This window comes from Manis javanica, chromosome 5, assembly GCF_040802235.1.
Source record: "Manis javanica isolate MJ-LG chromosome 5, MJ_LKY, whole genome shotgun sequence".
NCBI lineage: Eukaryota > Metazoa > Chordata > Mammalia > Pholidota > Manidae > Manis > Manis javanica.
In genome coordinates, this window is record NC_133160.1 from 66,998,914 (window position 1) to 67,020,588 (window position 21,675).

General features: G+C 38.5%; 1 long non-coding RNA gene across 1 annotated transcript in view; it reads left to right on the forward strand.

Annotated features, from left to right (window-relative positions):
• LOC140849784 (uncharacterized) overlaps positions 1-21,098 on the forward strand; it is a 41,200-nt gene extending 20,102 nt beyond the window's left edge. Inside the window, exon 4 of the long non-coding RNA XR_012131974.1 lies at positions 20,903-21,098. This is a non-coding gene — a long non-coding RNA (uncharacterized lncRNA). The remainder of the gene's footprint in view (positions 1-20,902) is intronic.
• Positions 21,099-21,675: the final 577 nt, after the last annotated feature.

Here is a 21,675-nt window from a genome sequence, read left to right on the forward strand (position 1 = left end):
AGATGCTAAATTAGATTTCTTTTAAATCATACTTAACTTCCTGTCCCTATATCCAGCTTATTTCCCAGTTTTCCACTTTACTAGCTGAAAGTGATCATCATGTTAATTTCGAGGGTAAGTAACCCATTTTTGAAATATAGAATCAAAGATACAAGCTGTTATATACTTTTCCACAGAAAAACAAGTGAGATGTCAGAAAAAGTTAATTCTAGATGAACTTCAATTATTGTTTATTAATTTCACATACAAATATACAGAGGATGTTGGCTTCCAAGAAAGACTAAAACATTCTGGAGAGAAGGGCATATGGCATATGGCAATACGTAAGTGTAATTAAGAAAGTATCTGTAACTCTGGAAATCAAGTAAGTGTAGAGCTAGATGAGATTGTTTTCTCTCATCTGGGTGAGTCATTGTAACAAAAAAATTCACACTTACAGTTTAAAAACTTGTTTTTAAACTTATGGAGGGATGGACACAGCTCTGTCACTTCTTTCAGCGAGTGGGGGAATCTTTGGAAGGTGGCAGAGATGACAGTCACAGCACTAACCTGTCACACTCATTAGTCACTGTACAGACACCTGACCTGATTTTCTCTGTACCACTTTTGGAGCAGAAGAACCTACATCAGACAGAATTTCCTTCTTCTAAGTCTAGGTGCTTATAACTATTCTGAAGCAAATAAGCAATTCTTATAAAGTTTAAAGGGAAGAAGTAAAATATGTGCTAAAATAATATTTGTTTTTATTTATAGGTATAATCCCTCCTAAAATAGCTCGTCTGTAAAATAGATATTTCAGAATTTATCAATAGTAATAATAATAATGAATAACACAATAGTAATACATATGGCAAGCAGTATTCTAAGAAGTTTACACATAAGTAACTTTTTAAATCCCTAACAGTTCACAATAAGTCTGAGGCACAGTAAAGTGAAAGTTTATCCAAAGGTGAAAAATACAGATAAATAATATGTCGAAAGATTGAAATCATCTCTCCAAGCAACCTGAGGCCTCAGATTTTTATCAAAATCCCTGTAGCATTAGCATTAAGCACAGGTTCTACTACTAGTCAAAAGGTACTCCAAAAATATTTGCTTCAGTGAATGAGTCACATCTTATTTGAGAAGCTGTTGACTATAGTGTGTTTAGAAGCACCAATTCTTCAGCTAGGATTTGAATATAGGATTAGTGGCCCTGAATAAATCTCTCTGCCTCACTTTCCTCTTCTCTTATATGGAGGTAATGTTAATACCTACCTAACAGAATTATTGTGGTAAGTGAACTTAATAATGTGGGGAGAATAGTGGCTGGCACATAGGAAGCATTATATACATGTAATTGCTAATCATGATTATGACTGTTGAGTTGAATGGTGTCCCTCCAAAAAATGATGTAGAACTCCTAATCCCTAGTGAATGTGACCTTATTTGGAAATAGGGTCTTTGCAGGTGTAGTCAAGTTAAGATGAGGTCACGGTGAATTAGGGTGGACCCACATCCCAAAGATGTGTTCTCATAAGGAGAGAGATTTGGAGATACAGAGAAAACAGGAGAGAAGACCATGTGATAACAGAGGCAGAGATTGGAGGTATATTGTCACAAACCAAGAAATGTCAAGGATTGCTAGCCAGAACCAAGAGGAGGCAATGAAAGATTTTTCCTTTCAGTGGTAGCATGGCTATGCTAACACTTTGATTTTGGACTTCTAGCCTCCAGAGTAGTCAGATATATTGTTATTTTCATTTCTATTATTTTTTTTTATTATGGCATCATTCATATAAAATCACATGATCAACATTGTGGTTACTAGATTCCCCCCATTATCAAGTCCCCACCACAATACCCCATTACAGTCACTGTCCGTCAGCATAGTAAGATGCTATAGAGTCACTAATCATCTTCTCCATGCTATACTGCCTTCCCTGTGCATCCCACCACCACATTATGTGTGCTAATCATACTGCCTCTTAATCCCCTTATCCCCCACTTCCCACCCACCCTCTCCAGTCCCTTTCCCTTTATTAACAGTCCATTCTTGGGATCTGTGAGTCTGCTGCTGTTTTGTTCCTTCAGTTTTTGCCTTGTTCTTATACTGCACAGATGAGTGAACTCATTTCGTACTTGTCTTTTTTTGCCTGGCTTATTTCACTGAGCATAATACCCTCTAGCTCCATCCATGTTGTTGCAAATCGTAGGATTTTTTTCTTCTTATGATTAAATAATATTCCAGTGTGTATATGTACCACCTCTACTTTATCCATTCATCTACTGATGGACACTAAGATTAATTCCATGTCTTGGCTATTATAAATAGTGCTGCAATAAACATAGAGGTGAATATGTCTTTTTGAATCTGTAATGCTGTTTTCTTAGGGTGAATTCTTAGGAATGGAATTCCTGGGTCAAATGATATTTCTATTTTTAGTTTTTTAAGGAACATCCATACTGCTTTCCACAATGGTTGAACTAATTTACATTCCCACAAGCAGTGTAGGAGGGTTGCCCTTTCTCCACATCCTCACCAGCATTTGTTGTTCCTAGTCTTTTGGTTGTTGGCCATCCTAACTGGTATGAGGTGATATCTCATTGTGGTTTTAATTTGCATTTCTCTGATGATTAGCAATGTGGAGCATCTTTTGATGTGCCTGCTGGCCATCTGAATTTCTTCTTTGGAGAAGTGTCTGTTCAGATCATCTGCCCATTTTTTAATCAGATTGTTTGCTTTATGATTGTTGAGGTGTGTGGGCTCTTTATATATTTTGGATGTCAACCCCTTATTGGATATGGCATTCACAAATATATTCTCCCATATCATAGGATGCCTTTTTATTCTACTGATGGTGTCCTTTGCTGTATAGAAGCTTTTTATCTTGATGTAGTCCCATTTGTTCGTTTTTGCTTTTGTTCTCTTGACTGAGGAGATATGTTCATGAAAAAGTTGCCCATTTTTATATTCAAGAGAGTTTTGCTCATGTTTTCTCCTAAGAGTTTTATGGTTTCATGACTTACATTCAGGTCTTTGATCCATTTTGAGTTTACATTTCTGCATGGAGTTAGACAGTAATCCAGTTTCATTCTTTTAAATGTAGCTGTCCAGTTTTGCCAACACCATTTGTTGAAGAGGCTATCATTTCCCCATTTTATGTCCATGGCTCCTTTATCATATATTAATGAGCCATATATGTGCAGGTTTATATCTGGGATCTCTATTCTGTTCCATTGATCTATGGGTCTGTTCTTGTGCTAGAACCAATAGTCTTGATTACTGTGTCTTTGTCGTAGAGCTTGAAGTCAGGGAGCATAGTCCTCCCCCCATTTTATTCTTCCTTCTCAGGATTGCTTTGGCTATTTGGGGTCTTTTGTGGTTCCATAAGAATTTTAGAACAATTTGTTCTAGTTCATTGAAGACTGCTGTTGGTATTTTCATAGGGATTGCATTGAATCTGCAGATTGCTTTAGGCAGGATGGCCATTTTGACAATATTAATTCTTCCTACCCAAGATCATGGGATTTCTTTCCATTTATTAGTGTCCTCTTTAATTTCTCTCAAGAGGGTCTTATACTTTTCAGGTCATTCACTTCCTTGGTTAGGTTTATTCCCAGGTATTTTATTCTTTTTGATGCAATTGTTAATGGAATTGTTTTCCTGATTTCTCTTTCTGCTAGCTCATTGTTAGTGTATAGGAATGCAACAGATTTCTGTGTATTAATTTTGTATTCTCAACTTTGTTGAATTAAGATATTAGTTACAGTAGTTTTGGAGTAGATTCTTTAGAGTTTTTTATGTACAATCTCATATCGTTTGCAAACAGTGACAGTTTAACTTCTTCCTTAACAATCTGGATGCCTTTTATTTCTTTGTGTTATCTAATTGCCATGGCTGGGACCTCCAGAGCTATGTTGAATAAAAGTGGGGAGAGTGGGCATCCTTGTTTTGTTCCTGATTTAAGAGGAAAAGCTTTCAGCTTTTCACTGTTAAGTATAATCTTGTCTGTGGGTTTATCATATATGGTCTTTATTTTATTGAGGTACTTGCCATCTATTCCCATTTTGTTGAGTTTTTATCATGAACGGATGTTGGATTTTGTTGAATGCTTTTTCAGCATTTAGGGAGATGATCTTGTGGTTTTTGCCTTTCTTTTTATTGATGTGGGGGATGATGTTGATGGATTTTCAAATGTCGTACCATCCTTGCATCCCTGGTATGAATTCTACTTTATCATGGTGGATAATCCTCTTGATGTATTTTTGAATTTGGTTTGCTAATATTTTGTTGAGTATTTTGGCATCTATGTTCATCAGGGATATTGGTCTGTAATTTTCTTTTTTTGTGGTGTCTTTGCCTGGTTTTGGTATTAGAGTGATGCTAGTCTCATAGAATGAGTTTGGAAGTATTCCCTTATCTTCTATTTTTTGAAATGTTTTAAGGAGAATGGGTATTAGGTCTTGAAAGGAAAGGAGTGACACACAACAGCAATTTACCGGAGAATTCTGCTTTATTAGGGAAAGGTGCTGGGTTATATAGGAAGGGGCATGGGGTGCTTGTGGTGTTACTTCTACAAGACTGGTGGCTATTGGCTAGGTGCTGGGATTGGGAGGGGGGCAAGAGATGATTGGGCTTTAGGTGGCGCCGGCGGGAACCGAGGACCCCGAAGAGAAGCCGGAAGTTTGCCATCTTACTGGTGGGGGCCCTTCAGGTCTTCTCCAAATGTCTGATAAAATTCAGCAGTCAAGCCGCCTGATCTGGGATTTTGTTCTTGGGTAGATATTTGATTACCAATTCAATTTCATTGCTGGTAATTGGTCTGCTCAGATATTCTTTTCTTCCTTGGTCAGCCTTGGAAGGTCATATTTTTCTAGAAAGCTGCCCATTTCTTCTGAGTTATCCAATTTGTTAGCATGTAATTTTTCATAGTATTCTCTAATAATTCTTTGTATTTCTGTGGTGTCAGTGATTTTGACTTCCTGATTTCTAATTGTGTTCATGTGTGTAGATGGATGCTCTTTTTTTGTTAACAAATCTGGCTACGGTTTTATGTATTTTGCTTATTTTCTCAAAGAACCAGCCCTTGTTTTCATTAATTCTTTCTATTGTTTTATTCTTCTCAACTTTATTTATTGCTTCTCTGTTCTTTACTATTTTCCTCCTTCTAGCGACTTTTCCTTCATTTGTTCTTCTTTTTCCATTTTCAGTAATTGTGAATTTAGACTGCTCATTTGGGATTTTAATCCTTCTTTAAATAGTTCTGAATTGCCATATACATTCCTCTTAGAACTGCCTTTGTCACGTGCCACAGAAGTTGGGGCATTGAGCTTTTTTCTCTCCCTTCTTTTTCTTCCTCCTCCATTCTTTATATTTTAGGTGTCTTAGTCTATACCCTTTGAATATCCCTTGACTGACTTTGTGGATAGCTGATTTAATTTTGCATTTGGTTAGTATTTAGTTGGTCTACTTCCTTTTCTGTGGTCTAATTTTCTCCGGTGACAGCTATTTAATGTTAGGCATACTTCCATCTAGGGAAGTCCCTTTAAAATACACTGTAGAGATGGTTTGTGGGAGGTAAATTCCCTCAACTTTTGCTTACCTTGGAACTGTTTAATCCCTCCTTTAAATTTAAATGATAATCTTGCTGGATAGAGTATTTTTGGTTTGAGGCCCTTCTGTTTTATTGCATTGAATATATCATGTCATTCCCTTCTGGCCATAAGATTTCTGCTGAGAAGTCTGGTGATAGCCTGATAGATTTTCCTTTGTAAGTGATCTTTTTTCTCTCTCTGGCTCTTTTTGATACCCTGTTCTTGTCTTTGATCTTTGCCATTTTAATTATTATATGTCTTGGCGTTTTCCTCCTTGGGTCTCTTGTGTTAGGAGATCTGTGTACTTCTATGGCCTGAGAGACTATTTCCTTTCCCAGATTGGGGAAGATTTTAGTAATTATTTCTTCAAAGACACTTTTTCTCTCTTCCTCTTCTTTTGGTACCCCTATGATGTGAATATTGTTCTGTTTGGATTGGTCAAAGAGTTCTCTTAATATTCTTTCATTCCTAGAGACACTTTTTTCTCTCTCTGCCTCAACTTCTTTGTATTCCTGTTCTCTAATTTCTATTCCATTTACCATCTCCTCTACCTTATCTAATCTTATTTTAAATACCTCCATTCTTTGTTTCATTTCAGTTACTGTATTTTTAAGGTGTCTATCTCCCTCCTGAATTCATCCCTTAGCTCTTGAATATTTTTCTATAGCTCCATTAGCATGCTTATAACTTTTATTTTTAATTCTTTTTCAGGAAGATTGGTGATTTCAGTCTCATTGAGCCCTCTTTCTGGTGTTTGAGGGATTTTAGATTGAACAAGTTTTTTCTGCCTTTTCATAATCCTATTGGATACTGAGAAATGTTAGGTTTGTTTAGGCAGCATCCTCTAGTACCCAGAAGCTCTGCTCTTCAGAGCTTCCCAGTACCTGGAGCAATGGGAGTGGTTACAGGTGAGTAGTGCCAGTGCCTGCTGGGAGGACAAAGCCCTTTCCTACTTCTTGGTTGCAGATCCTGTCTCCGCTATCAGGGCCAGTGAGTTGCTCACAGGGAGCAGCCTCTGGGTTAATACCCTAAATTGCTATGGGTGGGGCTGTCCTCCTGGTAGCTTGGAGTGATGGAGGGGGTGTAGGCGAGTGGTGTGTGTGTCTGCCAGGAGGACAAAGCCCTTAACCGCTTCTTGGTCACAGTGCCTGTCTCCACTGTCAGGTCCAGTTAGCCATGTGCAGGGAGAAGCTTCTGCATTAAGCCAGGTAGTTTCTGTAGGTGGGGTGCCCTCTGGCTGGTCTGAAGCAATAGCAGGGACAGCAGGTTTGCGTGCAGGTGTTGGTGGGGAGGAAGAAGTAGCAGGCTGCTTATGTCAGTGAGAAATCTCATGACTGTGCTGCCAGTCATGTGGATGGAGTGCCTGAAGCTCCTGAAACTTCCCAACTTGCTGGGCTGAGTGTACTTGGATGACTTTGTCCACCTGTTCCTTCTCCTAAACCCTTTTCCCTTTAGGAGACCTCTCACTGTTGAGAAGTCTTTCAAAGTGCCCACCTTACTTTTTGTCCCAGGGCAGCTGGTTGTGGAACCTGTTCACAGTCTCAATCTCTGACATTGGTTTTCATCCCTTCTCATCTCCAGAGTACCATGCAATGTGAGTTTGTGCTACCAGAGTAGATTTCTATGGCTGGGTATTTAGCAGTCTTGATTTCTACTTCCGCCCTGCTCTGATTGTCTTCCTCTCTCTGTTGAGCTGGGATGGGGTGAGTGCTTGGGTCCCACCGGGTCATGGCTTTTTTACTTTACCCTTTTCCGTGAGATGTTCACGTCTCCCAGATGTATACTGGCTGATTTCACTCCTACTTCTGGTAACTCTTTTAGGAATGTTTATATTGCTGTATTTTCATAATATATGTGGCTTTGGGAGGATATTTCTGCCTCACTTCCCACACCTCTATCTTTTTTCTATCAGCATAATTATTAAATTTGTTTTGTTTATCTTACAGAATTATCTAGAGGACTGACTTTGGATGTGGACAATGTCCTTCACTAGAGAGAAAGACATCATGAGATCACATGTCAAGCATACGCCCAACAATGCCCCCTCCACCCTTTGTTCCTTCTTGAAAGCCTTAAAAAGACAGAAAGCCCTGTCTTTCAGTGCACCTCCCCTCTGAGGACTCCTGTACTTTCTCTCTCCTTAAGTGAGCAACTTTAAATAAGGCTTTCCCACTGCTCAACTTGACTATATTTTATCTTTTTGATATTTCATTCTATTTCGAAGTCTCCATTTTACCCTTGATAATAGGAAAGGAGTGCTGAGAGCTCAGATTTGGGCCTGCAAGTTTCCATCACCTGGGTGACCAAGACAGAAGTGCATTTGCAACAGCCTGCCTGAAAACCTCCTTTCTTTGGTAAATTCTTATAATCTCACTCCATCTTATGCTCCACAGACCCCCAAATTCTGCGATGATAGGGTCTCAGTCTCCATACCATGCAATCCAAATATACATAGGACACCAGGTGACCCTGCCTTTAAGAGTCGGCAATGAAATCTGTCCTAGGTGGAGAACTTTGCCTCCCCAAGAACTTTCCCTTTCTCTCTGCACTTTCCTGTTCTCTGCTGCTTGCAAGGCAGCTGCCGTTCCCTACTGCTCTTGCTTTAATGAATTTCTACCTTACCTACAAGTGTCTGACCTGCTTGAGAATTCTTTCTTGTTCAGAGCCAAGAACCCTCCCCTGTCCATGTTGAGGTTTTACCTGGTGCAGAGGGACAGACCTCCCCAGACTCAGTGGCCTGGCAACAGTTCCCATGTCACATGTCACAGATGACAGTTATCAGTCTCTATCACTGAGAAACCACACAAAGAATTAAACTATGAGGAATTCACATATTTATGAATTGCTATCTGAAAATTCATTTTGTTACTTGGTTCATTCTGGTTAAAGTAATTTAAAGATTTATTCTCCTATTCATGTATCAAGAATGTGTTTTATGCTGCTCATTCCCAGATAAAAGGCAATGACCAGTCCTGGAAAGCTTTCTAATTTTGGTGAATCTACAATATGGTAAATTAAATATTATGAGTTAAAAAAAAAAACAACTATCAGTTGACATGACTGTATGTATCCCAGACCTGAGAATGAGTTTATATTCTCTTTTTGCATCATGACAAAAGATAAGTATTTCAGCCATGTGGAAGAATATGGAGAAATGTAACTCCAGGGAAGAAATCCTGGGGCAAAAATACCTTTGAAACTGAAATCAGTCAAAGGGAGAAAAAAAGTTAAGAAACCTGTTTATTTCTTACAAGCAGTTGTCCCATCTCTCTCTTGACCAGGCTGCAGCAGAAGAGAATTCCACCCAACCTCTCCAGTCCAGATAAACCCTTGCAACACCCTTGTAATTACCTATTGATATGTAGATGAACCACTTCTCTCCACACCTTGGAAACACCTATGGATATGCAGATGCATTAAAGCTAGGTGAGAGATTCTGGAAATATTACAATATTATCCACAGCCCACCCCTCCAGAAATCTCACCTCACAATCTACATGTTCCTCATCTCCCACAATGGGCCCTGTGTGAGAAAACTAGAGCATTGTAACCAGGCTAATAACATAAAAAAGCAACAGCAATAAAATCATGATAATCCTCAAACTGGAGGCTTCAGCTAGGTTCAGAGTCCTTGGAAGATTAAGTCCATAGCTCTCCCATTCCACAGGCAGTAGCTGAAAAAGTAGGGAGTTCAGAGCAATCATCATGCAGCAGCTGCATCCTGGGGGTGCATCCAGGCCACAAGTACTATAGAAGAAAATAATCTTATACATGCTTTAATGACACCAGCATAGGCAAACCTTGTTCCTCAGATAGGATACAAGCAAGAAAGTGGTCTTGTAATAGGACTGGCAGGAATGGGGTCTCATCATGATCTAGTATACCAGACTTTCACCTTTCTCCCTGTGGGAGTTACTGATGTAGGCTATGGGAGGCACTTGCACTGGCCACAAAAAACTCCCCAGTAAGATACTCATACTTTCTAGCATTTTTACTTACACTACTGTCATCTTTGGGGGTCACTCTGCTATTCAGCAACACACAGGAGTCCAGCTTCCAGACCTTGTCTTCACAGTGCCAGAACAGCCAACCATCATTGTTCCATATGTCAAAATGCCTAAAGCCACATAGTCCCCAGGTTGCTGTGAGACTCAGTCACAAAGTGCACTTCTGACGGGACTCTGCTGACCTCTTCAAAGGTCAAAGGCAGGCCCCACTGACAGGCTACAGCCGACATTGTCTTCTGCAAAAGACAGGCTCTGCTGCTAGCCAATGCACTTGAGCTAATGTGAAAGGCAAACAGTCTACAAGGTTCTGTTGAGGCCCCAGCCATAGCCGTCTTCAGTCACATGGATATTCAGCTCACAGGGCCTGGAAGGGTCTGTCTCACTCAATACCTTCACAGCCTTGACTGTCCATTTTGCAACAGCAGAAGTAAATGCACACATTTCATGCCAGCCTCACCTGATGCCCTTTCATATCAAATGGCATAAAGGGTGCAGAATTTGTGCCAAGTGTGGAAAAAACTCTCTCAAATAGCCTACAAGGCCCAAAACATCTTGCAAAAATGCCATAATTATCTGTAAGGTAATCAGACATAAGCTAACATCACACACAGTATTAGATGCCCTATTTCCAAGGGGATTTGGGCTTGTTCTACTCAGCCCACCCTGCAATCAGTAGGTGGGGGTGGGGTACCTGGAAAACCCTGTGGGTCACAATAAACCATGGAGCATTCAGCCTCTGTGTACAACCAGGACCAGGACACACTGCACATTAACTGGGGACTAATACATTTTGTGGCCTCTGGTTCCTACCATGTCTCCCAAGGTGGGGCCTTGACTTTCCTCTCAATTGAACCACAATGCTGAATCGTTGTCCTGTGGGAGTGAGGGGCCAATCAGAGCCTGAGTCCTGTTCCCAGGAAGTCTTGCAGGACACAGGATGGACATGGGGCTTTTCTTCCCCTTCCTTGTCCTGGACCTCAGTGGCTGGAACTGCTGCTCTGGCTTTTTAATTGGTACCATAGTTCTAATAAGATCCTATTGGGTGCCCATCAAGTTTTTCTTTCACTACCCCAGCTTTTATCAAATCAACCCACATCTAGATCCTTGAGACCTTCATGGGCCCTTTTGCAACTCTCCTTTCAGTCATAGCCCATACTTCCTTCTGGGCTCTTACTGTTTCAACCTCCCCCAGATCTGCTAAAGTAGGAGTAGCCTCACTTATGGGTTGCCCTATGTGGGAGGAAAAAGTAGTCACTAGGGACTCAAAGAGAGATGGGGAAGCTGTATATAGCAACAGATTTCTCATTCCTACAGTGAGCAAATCCTTATCAGGGCCCTGGGGGTCCATATTATAGATGATATTTTTCATGCCCAATTCCCACAACACCTGTTGGAGTTCTGCACATGCTTTCTAGCTAGTGGGTAAGTCTCGTAAATCACCCTGATTAGGCCAAACTGCCCTCATGGCTGCTGTCAGCCAATCCAGAAGCACCCAATTCCCTGAGGTGTGATGGGCACTTTGCAATCACTGCCACAGAAAAGGGTGAGTCATTAGGGAAGCCAGTCTACTCATTTCAGAACCTGCATAACAATGTTTTCCACCCTCATATCCCAGAAACGCAAAAGCCATGTAGGCAGAGGTTCCAATGGCTTCTGCAGAAACTAGATGCTCATGTCCACCAGCTCATCCTGGTTATAGGGGCAGAGCATGGAGTGCTCCACACCCTGGAGAGGGTCTCTTTCTCCCCCTGAGGATCCCACAGTTGCTGTGTTTTTACTTTCTTAATTACAACAAGGCAGGCCTTTAATACAGGAGAGGCTGGTGCCTCAGGCGATGGCCTCAGTAGTAGATCAGCCCTTATCCTTTCCTGACACCTCCTCCACCTTCTCCAGAGCTAAAGGCACTGCTCTTTCTTCCCCCTCCCCCACAACCTTCTGCAACGCAGACTTTCCTGCTGCCTTTACCTCGCTGCTGCTAAGGAATTTTTCAGGACCATGACCTGGTCTCTCAATAACTGTCTCTCTTAAGGGCATCCCATAGGTCATCACCCAGATCCTCCAAGTGATACTGAAGTGTATCTCTCTCCTGCCAAAGTCTCTGTCTCTCCTCAATAACACTTTCTACTTTCTGGATGAAAAGAGATCCTACAATGCTAGCTACTACACAGCCACTCAGGTCCTCCAAGCAGTCTTCTATCTGATGGAGGGCTAATTCTGTAGCTTCCGGTGTCTCCACTCTTCCCCAATTCTGGGGAAGGCCCCACCCCTCTAGGAGGTGCTTTACCCTAGACCAATTCCCCATTAGAGGCTCCCCAATTGGAAGCCCCACTTATAGGCGGTTCCAAAGTGAAGCTGTACCCTCTACCACTACAGCCTTTGGGCCTCCCCCTCTCCATCATCTCTAGAGTCAGCCCACGCAAAGTTCACACCCATTTAGACAGATTTCAGGTTCAGAGGTCCTGCTGACTACTGACAGAAGTAACTCCGTGGGGGGGAAACCCCAGGGCAAAATACCTTTGAAACTGAAATCAGTCAAAGGGATAAATAAATTTAAGAAAGGTTTTTATTTCTTACAAGCAGTTGTCCTGTCTCTCTCTTGACCAGGTTGCAGCAGAAGAGAGGGCTCCACTCAATCTCTCCAGTCCAGATAAACCCTCACTTGCCCATGTAATTACCTATTGATATGGAGATAGAGTACTTCTCCCCACCCCTTGGAAAAACCTAATGATATGCAGATGCAGTAAAGCCAGGTGAGATATTCTGGAAATATTACAATTTTACCCACCAGAAATAAACTATTTTTATGTTGTAGAGTAGAGGCTGCTAGCTGTACACTTCTATTATGTTTGAGCCAGCATATGTTTTGGGATTTGAGCCAGCATATGTTTTGGGGGTATATGTCCCTTAGTCTATCTATAAAAACAACAAAGCATACATTGTAATTCTCAGTTGGTCATTATATCAAGTTAAATACATAGTATGAAAACAGCTAGAAAAAGAAAAAAGATAAAAACACTGATATGAGTATTTTACATTTTATAGTCCTGGTATGAATTATATTCTTTTTAATTCATCCTTCAAAATCACATCATTACATCAATATTTTAATTCTTGGAAAGATGAAAATGAGATTTCACATGCATGTGTAGAATGTGTATTTGTGTTGGTTCACTCTATTATGTGAGATTCTCAAATCAATATTGTAAGCTAATTTGTGCCATCTAGAGAAAAGCTCTAATTCAATCTGATATTAAAGCAATGTTTTCTTTTTTAATAAAAAGTAGAATATTACTCTCATTTTTTCTGAGATCAATTCATATTTCATAATAGTGACAAACCATTTAAATCAGCAAATTAAACTTCAAAAAACAATGTTGCAAAAAAATCTGTAAGTAAATATAAAATCAGGTAAGCCTAGGGAATTAACATACTATTTTTTTTTATGCTGTATGTTCAGACACAGCACCAAATTCTCAGATTAAGGGCTCCATCCTACAAGTCTGCCCTCCAACTCCCCTCCAGATGCCAATCACAAGCCTCAGACAGTTCCCTGTGCTTCTGACCAACAGGCTACAGATTGGAGATTCCAGCACCCTTCCCCTTAGGGTCAATTAATTTGTGAGAGCGACTCACAGAACTCAGGAAAACACCTACATCTACCAGTTTAACAAAAGACACCATAAAGAATACAAGTTAACAGCCAGATGAAGATATGCATAGGGCAAGTTCCCAAATAAAGGGGCTTCTATCCTCATGGAGCTTGGGATCTGGCGCAGTGGCACGTGGAAGTGTTCTGGTTTCAAAAGCATGGAAGTTCTCTCAACAGAGAAGCAGGATTGCAGAGAACAGAGAGTGATAAGTTCTTTTGGGTTTTTATAAGGGCTTCATTACATGACTAAATTATTGGCTGTTGGCAGATTCAACCTCCAGCCCCTGCTCTTGGGTGGGGAGAGGTCCAAAAGTCTCTCATTAATATGGCAAAACACCCATTTCACCTTTAAGACTATGAAGCACTTTCAGGAACTGTGGAAGAAGACCAAATATACCTGGTAAATATATATTTCACAATATGAATGACCAAATATGTATTTTTATGACTCATTATATTGCACATAGTAAGTAGTATAGTAGCTGTTGGTAAAAGTGCAATATTTCCAGAATCTCTTGCCTGGCCCTAGTGCATCTGATTCTTTTTATGTATGTAGACTGTCTTTTTTTCTTGATAAGTCTGGCTAGGGGTTTATCTAATTTGTTTATTTTCTCAAAGAACCATCTCCTGTTTTCATTGATTCTATTGTTTTCTTCTCGATTATATTTATTTCTGCTCTAATCATTATTATGTCTCTCCTTCTACTGACTTTGGGCCTCATTTGTTCTTCTTTTTCTAGTTTTGTTAATTGTGAGTTTAGGCTGTTCATATGGGGATTCCTCTTCTTTCCTGAGGTAGGCCTTTACTGCAATATACTTCCCTCTTAGCATGGCATTTGCTGCGTCACACAGATTTTGCATTGTTAAATTATTATTGTAATTTGCCTCCATAAATTGCTTTATGTCTGCTTTTATTTGGTCCATGATCCATTGATTATTTATGAGCATGTTATTAAGCCTCCTTGTGTTTGTGGGTTTTTTCATTTACTTTGTGTAATTTATTTCTAGTTTCATACCTTTGTGGTCTGAGAAGCTGGTTGGTACAATTTCAGTCTTTTTAAATTTACTAAGGTACCTTTTGTGGCCTAGTATATGATCTATTCTTGAAAATGTTCCTTGTGCACTTGAGAAGAATGTGTATCCTGTTGCTTTTGGATGGAGTGTTCTGTAGATATCCATTAGGTCCATCTGTTCTAATATGTTGTTCAGTGCCTGTCTTTTTACTTATATTCTGTCTGGTTTATCTGTCCTTTGAAATGAGTGGTGTGCTGCATTTTATTTCCCCCTTTAATTCTGTTAGTATTTGTTTCACATATGTAGGTGATCCTGTGTTGGGTGCATAGATATTTATAATAGTTATATCCTCTTGTTTGACTAACCCCTTTATCATATGCAATGTCCTTCTTGGTCTCTTGTGACTTTCTTTGTTTTGAAGTCTATTTTGTCTGATACAAGTACTGCAACTCCTGCTTTTTTCTCCCTATTAGTTGCATGACATATCTTTTTCTATCCCTTTAGTTTCAGTCTGTGTATGTCTTTGGGTTTGAAGTGAATCTCTTGTAGGCAACATATAGATGGGTCTTGTTTTTTTATCCATTCAGTGACTCTATGTCTTTTGATTGGTGCATTCAGACCATTTACATTTAAGGTGATTATTAATAGGTATGTAATTATTGCCATTGCAGGTTTTAGATTCGTGGTTACCAAAGGTTCAAGGGTAATTCCCTTACTATCTAAGTCTAATTTAACTCACTTGGTATGCTATTACAAATACAACTTAAAGGTTCTTTTTTTTCCCTCCTTTTTCTTCTTACTCCATTCTTTACACATTAGGTATTATACTCTGAACTGTTTGTCTATCCCTTGATTGACTTTGGGGGTCATTGATTGGATTTTACATACACTTTGTAATTAATTGTTCTCCTTCCTTTACTGTGGCTTTATTTCCCCTGGTGACAGATAGCCTTAGGAATACTTCCATCTATAGGAGTCCCTCCAAAATGCACTGTAGAGGTGGTTTGTGGGAGGTAAATTCTCTCAGCTTTTGCTTACCTGAAAATTGTTTAATCCCTCCTCTAAATTTAAATGATAATCTTGCTGAGTAGAGTATTCTTGGTTCAAGTCCCTTCTGCTTCATTGCATTAAATATATCATGCCACTGCCTTCTGGCCTGTAAGGTTTCTATTGAGAAGTCTGATGATAGCCTGATTAGTTTTCCTTTGTATATGATCTTTCTTCTCTCTCTAGCTGCTTTTAAAAGTCTGTCCTTATCCTTGATCTTTGCCATTTTAATTATTATATGTCTTGGTGTTGTCTTCCTTGGGTCCCTCGTGTTGGCCGATCTTGTGCACCTCCAAAGCCTTAGAGACTATTTCCTTCCCCAGATTGGGAAAGTTATCAGCAATTACCTCCTCAAAGACACTTTCTATCCCTTTTTCTCTCTTCCTCTTCTGGTCTCCCTATAATGCGAATATTGCTCCATTTGGATTGGTCACTGTTCTCTCAATATTCTTTCATTCTTAGAGATTGTTTTATCTCTCTGTGCCTCAGCTTCTTTGTATTCCTCTTCTCTAATTTATATTCCATTTACTATCTCTTCTACTACATCTAATCTGCCTTTAAATCTCTCCATTGTATGTTCCATTTCAGATATGGAATTTCTTAATGATTGAATCTCCATTCTAAATTCATCCTTAGGTTACTGAATATTTTTCTGTACTTCCATGAGCATATTTATGATTTTTATTTTGAACTCTCTTTCAGGAAGCTTGGTGAGTTTGCTTTCATTTGGCCCTTTTTCTGGTGTTTGTGAGATTTTGGGTTGAACTCTGTTTCTTTGACTTTTCATATTTGTATATGGCACCCCCTAGTGTCCAGAAGCTCTACTCTCTGGAGCTGCTCAACCCTTGGAAGGATGTTGGGGATCACAGGAGAGTAGCACTGATGCCTGGGGGGGAGGAAAGAGCTCTTTCCTGCTGTCTGGCTGCAGTGCCTGTCTCCACTGTAAGAGCCAGTGGGCTGAACACACAGCTGTAAGCCTCTGGGCTTTGAGTCTATAGCTGCTGAAGGCAGGGCCTCCCTCTTTGCAAGCCAGTGCCAGCAGGCCAGGAGGAAGGTACAACAGGCTGTGTATCACAGTGGGGTGCCTTGCAGCTGAGTAGCTAGCCAGGGGGATGGAGAGCCAGAATCTTCTGAAAGTTCCCAAACTGCTGGGTAGAACCTGCCCACACAAACTTTGTCCACCTATCCCTCCTCCCATGCAGCAAGCTCCTTGCAAACCCTGCTCCTTCAGCAACCCTCTCCCTGCTAGGAAGCCTCTCAGACCTCATGGCTTTCCTTTGTTCCAGATCGGCCAGATGTTGGATCCTCCACAAACAAGTGGAATCTCATGCTCTCCAATTACTCTGCCTGTCTTAGCTTTCCAACCCTGCTAATCTCCAGAGCACCATGCAATTTAGGTTTGTGCTCTCAAAGCAGACCTCCAGGGCTGGGTGTTCAGCAGTCCCAGGCCTCCAACCCCTCTCAGCAACATTTCTCTTTCTCCCGCTAGTGAGCTGGGGTGGGTGAGGGGCTTGGGTCCCGCTGGATCAAGGCAGTACATTACCCTGTTCCATGAGGTCTGCTCTGTTCTCCAGTTGTATGCAGTCTGGCGCAGCTTTCTTTCCTGTTGCTCTTTTAGGGTTAGTTGTATTAACTATATTTTCATATTATATGTGGTTTTTGGAGTTCTCCGTCTCACCTCTCATGCCACCATCTTGAATTCCTCATGTGATTCTTTTTTAAGATAAGTTTTATAAGAAGGAAAATGAAAGATTAACTTGAAATGTCTAAGTGAATGTCTGTTTGGTGGTGGGTTGCTAAATATGGATATGTCTAGGAGATAGTTGGGGAAAGTTGGCAGATGGAGGAGGGAAAGGCAGGATGAAAGAGTGGACATTAGCAAAAGTGAGAGTGTTTGAGGCAGAATAAAATAATCACTTCAGTTCATTATTTCTGATCACCTCTAATCATATTGACATAGGAGGATTAAACATTTTACTGAATCCGTATTTTATGTTTAGGAGTTTCAAAAATACCCCCTCCCTTTGACATTGCTTAACTTCAAAAATTAATTCTAATCAGTTGAACCACTCAAGATTAGGTTCAGTCATTAACTTTTTTAAAAAGATACTTTGTGAATATAAAAAGTAAAGAGTAGTGTTTAGATATTACTCTTCTGTTTATTCAAATAACCCTATTAAACAAAATCAATGCCATCATTTTATTCTCAAAATTCTAAACAGCCCTTCATAAGACTGGCCTCACAAGCATATTTCCAGATGCTTTAATACATTTTGATGCTTTCCTTTTGCCTTTGTCAAAAAAATTTTCATCTTGTGCACATTTTGGAATTTGAAGTAGAGCCTTATTGGAATGGAGTCCTTACTAAACTGGGTGAGAAGTTTCTTCCCAATTCTTCCCATACTATCTTTTTATCCTTGAGGGCACATGTGAAAGCACTTGAAATTTGGGCCTTTCCACTAAAATAGACTTTGCTCAAGAGTCCCTCTTCCATCAGTTACTTGTATGATTTTTAAGCAACATACTTAATCTATGTTATCTAAAAGGGTTATTAAGTGGATTGGATGAAATAGTGTCTAAAGTGTTTACCGCATTGTGTAGCACATGGCTACACTCTTTTTAGATCAAATTGCTGTTTTCCTATTGCACAGAGTTTATTCTATATGTTATTTAACAATATATTTTAATAATACACAAAATAACATGACTGTTTCCTCTAGTAGTTCTACTAGCAGAGGAACAGTTTAGCTTATCAAAGACTACAGTTCAAAGTGTACACTTGCTCTGTGGACAATGAGAAACTCTGGAAACTACATGGAGATTCTAAGGTGGACTCTGGGAAGATGATTCCTGAAAGGAACAGGAAGCATTACTACTGCTGTCTTTCTGTTACTAGCTAATGGAAGCCAGTCTCCAGAATAAGCAAGTGTGGAGCAAGACAGCTCTCCTCTGCAGTCTTGGATACTTAGTGCTTTCTAAGTGATGACTTTGAAAGCCAAGGCAGGAAGTCTCCATGACGGTGTCAGAGTGGCAGAAGTTGAGGGAAGTTTTGCAACCATGCATATTTTTTAGGGTAGCAGACAGGTCTTAGATACTTTCGTTGTTTTGTTGTTGGGGTTAAAGCAATGAATACATAGTTCCTGCTTTTCAGTTTGATGGAGAAGAAGAGTGTAATATTGTAAAACTGATAGAAGAGCCCAAGGAGTTAATGATCTAAAAAAAACTATTCTTAAAAAACAAAATTGGTGACCTTAAAGTTGATTTTATTCCAGTGTTTACATTTTTAAATATCTGCCCTAAATATTGCATTTTCAAAAAGTCAATTCAAGAATATTAGTATTTACACTAATTGTTTAAATGAATTGCTTGTCTGTTTAGAAAAGTCTGCAGTGCTAGCCCGGCCGCTCAGTTTTCAGTGCCAAGAGAGAGAACTGATTTGCTTGGTTGGGAGTCAAGGCACTTGCACTCCAATAGATGTTAATTATTTTAAGGCAAAAAGCAGAGGTTCTTATCCTGGGTTTACAGCTTACATCATTTATTAGCTAAATGATGTAAACACATTTTAGGAGAAAGGATTCTACTCTCACCAGATTTCCAAAATAAAGACAAAAAAAATTTACTTAGGGGATAATTTAAAACTAAATGCCAAACTTTTACATTCTATTTTAGTGAAGAAATCACAATGACTCATGTTACTTTTGCTAACCTTTTATCCTTAGGAACATTTTTACACTGTCTTCAAATAAGTCCAACATTCCCTCATCTTTATTTCTGGAATTCACTTTTCTTAACAAAAAAGTTGCATTTTCCATAATATCTGCCTACTTCCTGGAATATCAAAGTCATTTTTCATTTCAACACTATTCGCTAAATTTAATTCCCACCACATTCCACTTTATAATATTCTGGCCATAATCACTAAAGCATTTTAACAATACTGTTTATTCCAAGATCAAGCTACAACCATTATTCATTTCCCTAAAAAGAAAGCCCAAGAATTAAATTTTAGATGTATTATTTTAGAAATATTTAAATTATATCTTAGATAAAATCATGCATTAAATTTTAAGATGGCAATTTTTCCTATTCTTACATGTATGAATTAACCTATTGAAATTTTGACCTCTGTCTTTGGCATAGACTATTGTCATCTCTAGAGCTCCTTTTTGAAATATAAAAACAATTTTTGTGCCGTGTCTTCATTTCCTTAAAATGTGTTTAGGATATGACAATGTTTAAATCTGTGCATGTTTTAATTGCAAATTTTATCCCACACTACAAATAGCCATTTATACTTGTGAACTCTACCACCTTTTTACTACATTGCTTTTTAAATGAATGTTGCTAAAGACTTACTTGCAGTATTCAACACTTCAAAATAATTACTACTGTTAAATTTATTTTTTCTTTCTTGTGATTCTTCATAATCTCTATAAATATGTAAATATATATTTAAATATCTGAATATTTATTCATATTTATAATATAGAAATACATAATCAAGAGTTTATGTAATATATGTAATTTATGTAAATATAAATATCTATAAACTAGCAATGATATGGGACATCTTAGGTTAGTGTGTCTTTCCTGAATGGTATTTTTTTTATTTACAAAAAAGTAAACATGAGAACACCTAAGAATTTGAGAGATTTTTAATGATCTGAAAAGAAATTTCCTAAGAAATATTGTGGAAAAATACAACTTAGTTTATTTTGTGAAGTATGAGATATATTAGATTTGGCAATCACTTTACATTAGAATACTCCACTAGTTGTAAAACTAAAGATTTAATGATTAACTCTTAGTTTTCATACACACAGAGGAATAATAATAATAATAATAAAACAAATTTATAGAAACTGATCTCAGTATTCTGGAATGGATTTTATTGATATTCAAATACTTGTGCAAATAACATTGGGGGGAAGTAGACCAGAGGATACTTTTAATCACCCATGATATAATGCTCTATGTGGTATGATTTCTTATTATGTCTCCACTTTGCAAAAGCAAATTCATATCTCAATTTTTTTTCTAATTACTCACTTAGCTTCTTATATCCCATTTGTAAATCCTTAGGATGCTTTGGAATCTATTATAGTTTCTCTTTTACTTTTTAATGGTTCCTCACAATTTTACATTATTTTTTCAGTAGTTATTTAATGATAATAAATACTCAGTATATGATTATATTTGGCATTAATAACAATGAATTTTAATCTCATTCAAATCATGCATCAGTCAAGCAATAAATTTTCTACTAGCCATTAACACTGAGCAATTACTGCCAATATTCCCACATTTCTTAAAATTACAAAGTTCAATAAGCATTTTCTTTTCAATATGCATTTTCAAAGTTCAATATAAATGATATCTTTTCATCTTTATTGCATGTTATCCTCCATACTGCAGAAAGGATTTTATAGTAATACGTAAAGTCACAATCAAGGATAGGGTGATTTGTGAAGCCATAACTAAAAATTATACCCAACAGTGTCAGTGGAAGATACAGTATGTTTATCTTCCCATTTTTAAATTTCACTTAGTACAATTATTTTGTCATTCAAGAAATTTCCATGTTAAAATGTTTTCTAATTTTCCTTCAGATCATCATTTCCATCAGCAGAATAAGAAACCAAGAGTGAGTCAGAGACAAGAGGAAATGAAGACAATTGTAGCACTGTTTATATGTCAGATTTCTAGGGCCAAATGCTTTACAAGCCTTTTACATGTGTTCTGATACTTTGCTAATGCAGCTACAGTATCTCCAGGGCCTTTAACATCCTTTCTTTCTGCTCTCAAGTGGCCTGTAAAAGATGGTTAGGAGAACATAGAATAAAAATTAAAAAAAAAAAATGACCAGAGGGGTTTTCTGGTCATTTTTTCCAGTTTGATCATCTAAAACAAATTTCTTTTCCTTTTCATTGGCTCTACTTATTTTAGAGAAACAGTTTAAATTTTACAGAAACCCAAGGCTAAACAAATATCTAAGAAAGTTCCACTCCCTTTGGTGTTGACAGTGATTTTAAAGGACCTGTAGGTATAGATAATGATATTCTTACATTAGGTATTCTATGAGCAAATGGAATATAAACTACCCTCTTTCTCTCCCATCAGCAATGAAAATAAGCCTAAAAATGGGCTCAAGTTCAATTAAGGATTGTTTAATTGACCTGCTGTTGAGTCAATCCTGATTTTCTTTTCATAGGTTTTAGCTAGAAAAATTTATAGTGTCTGAAAATACTGCTTTTTACAATGTGTTTGAAAACTGTGTGAGCCATATCCCTCTTAGAGCTGCTGAAATCAGGCAGACTGAACGTTAAGTTTACCCTCCTCAGAGAAAGTTTTTTTCCATATATAGTCTACCCATTTTTAAACA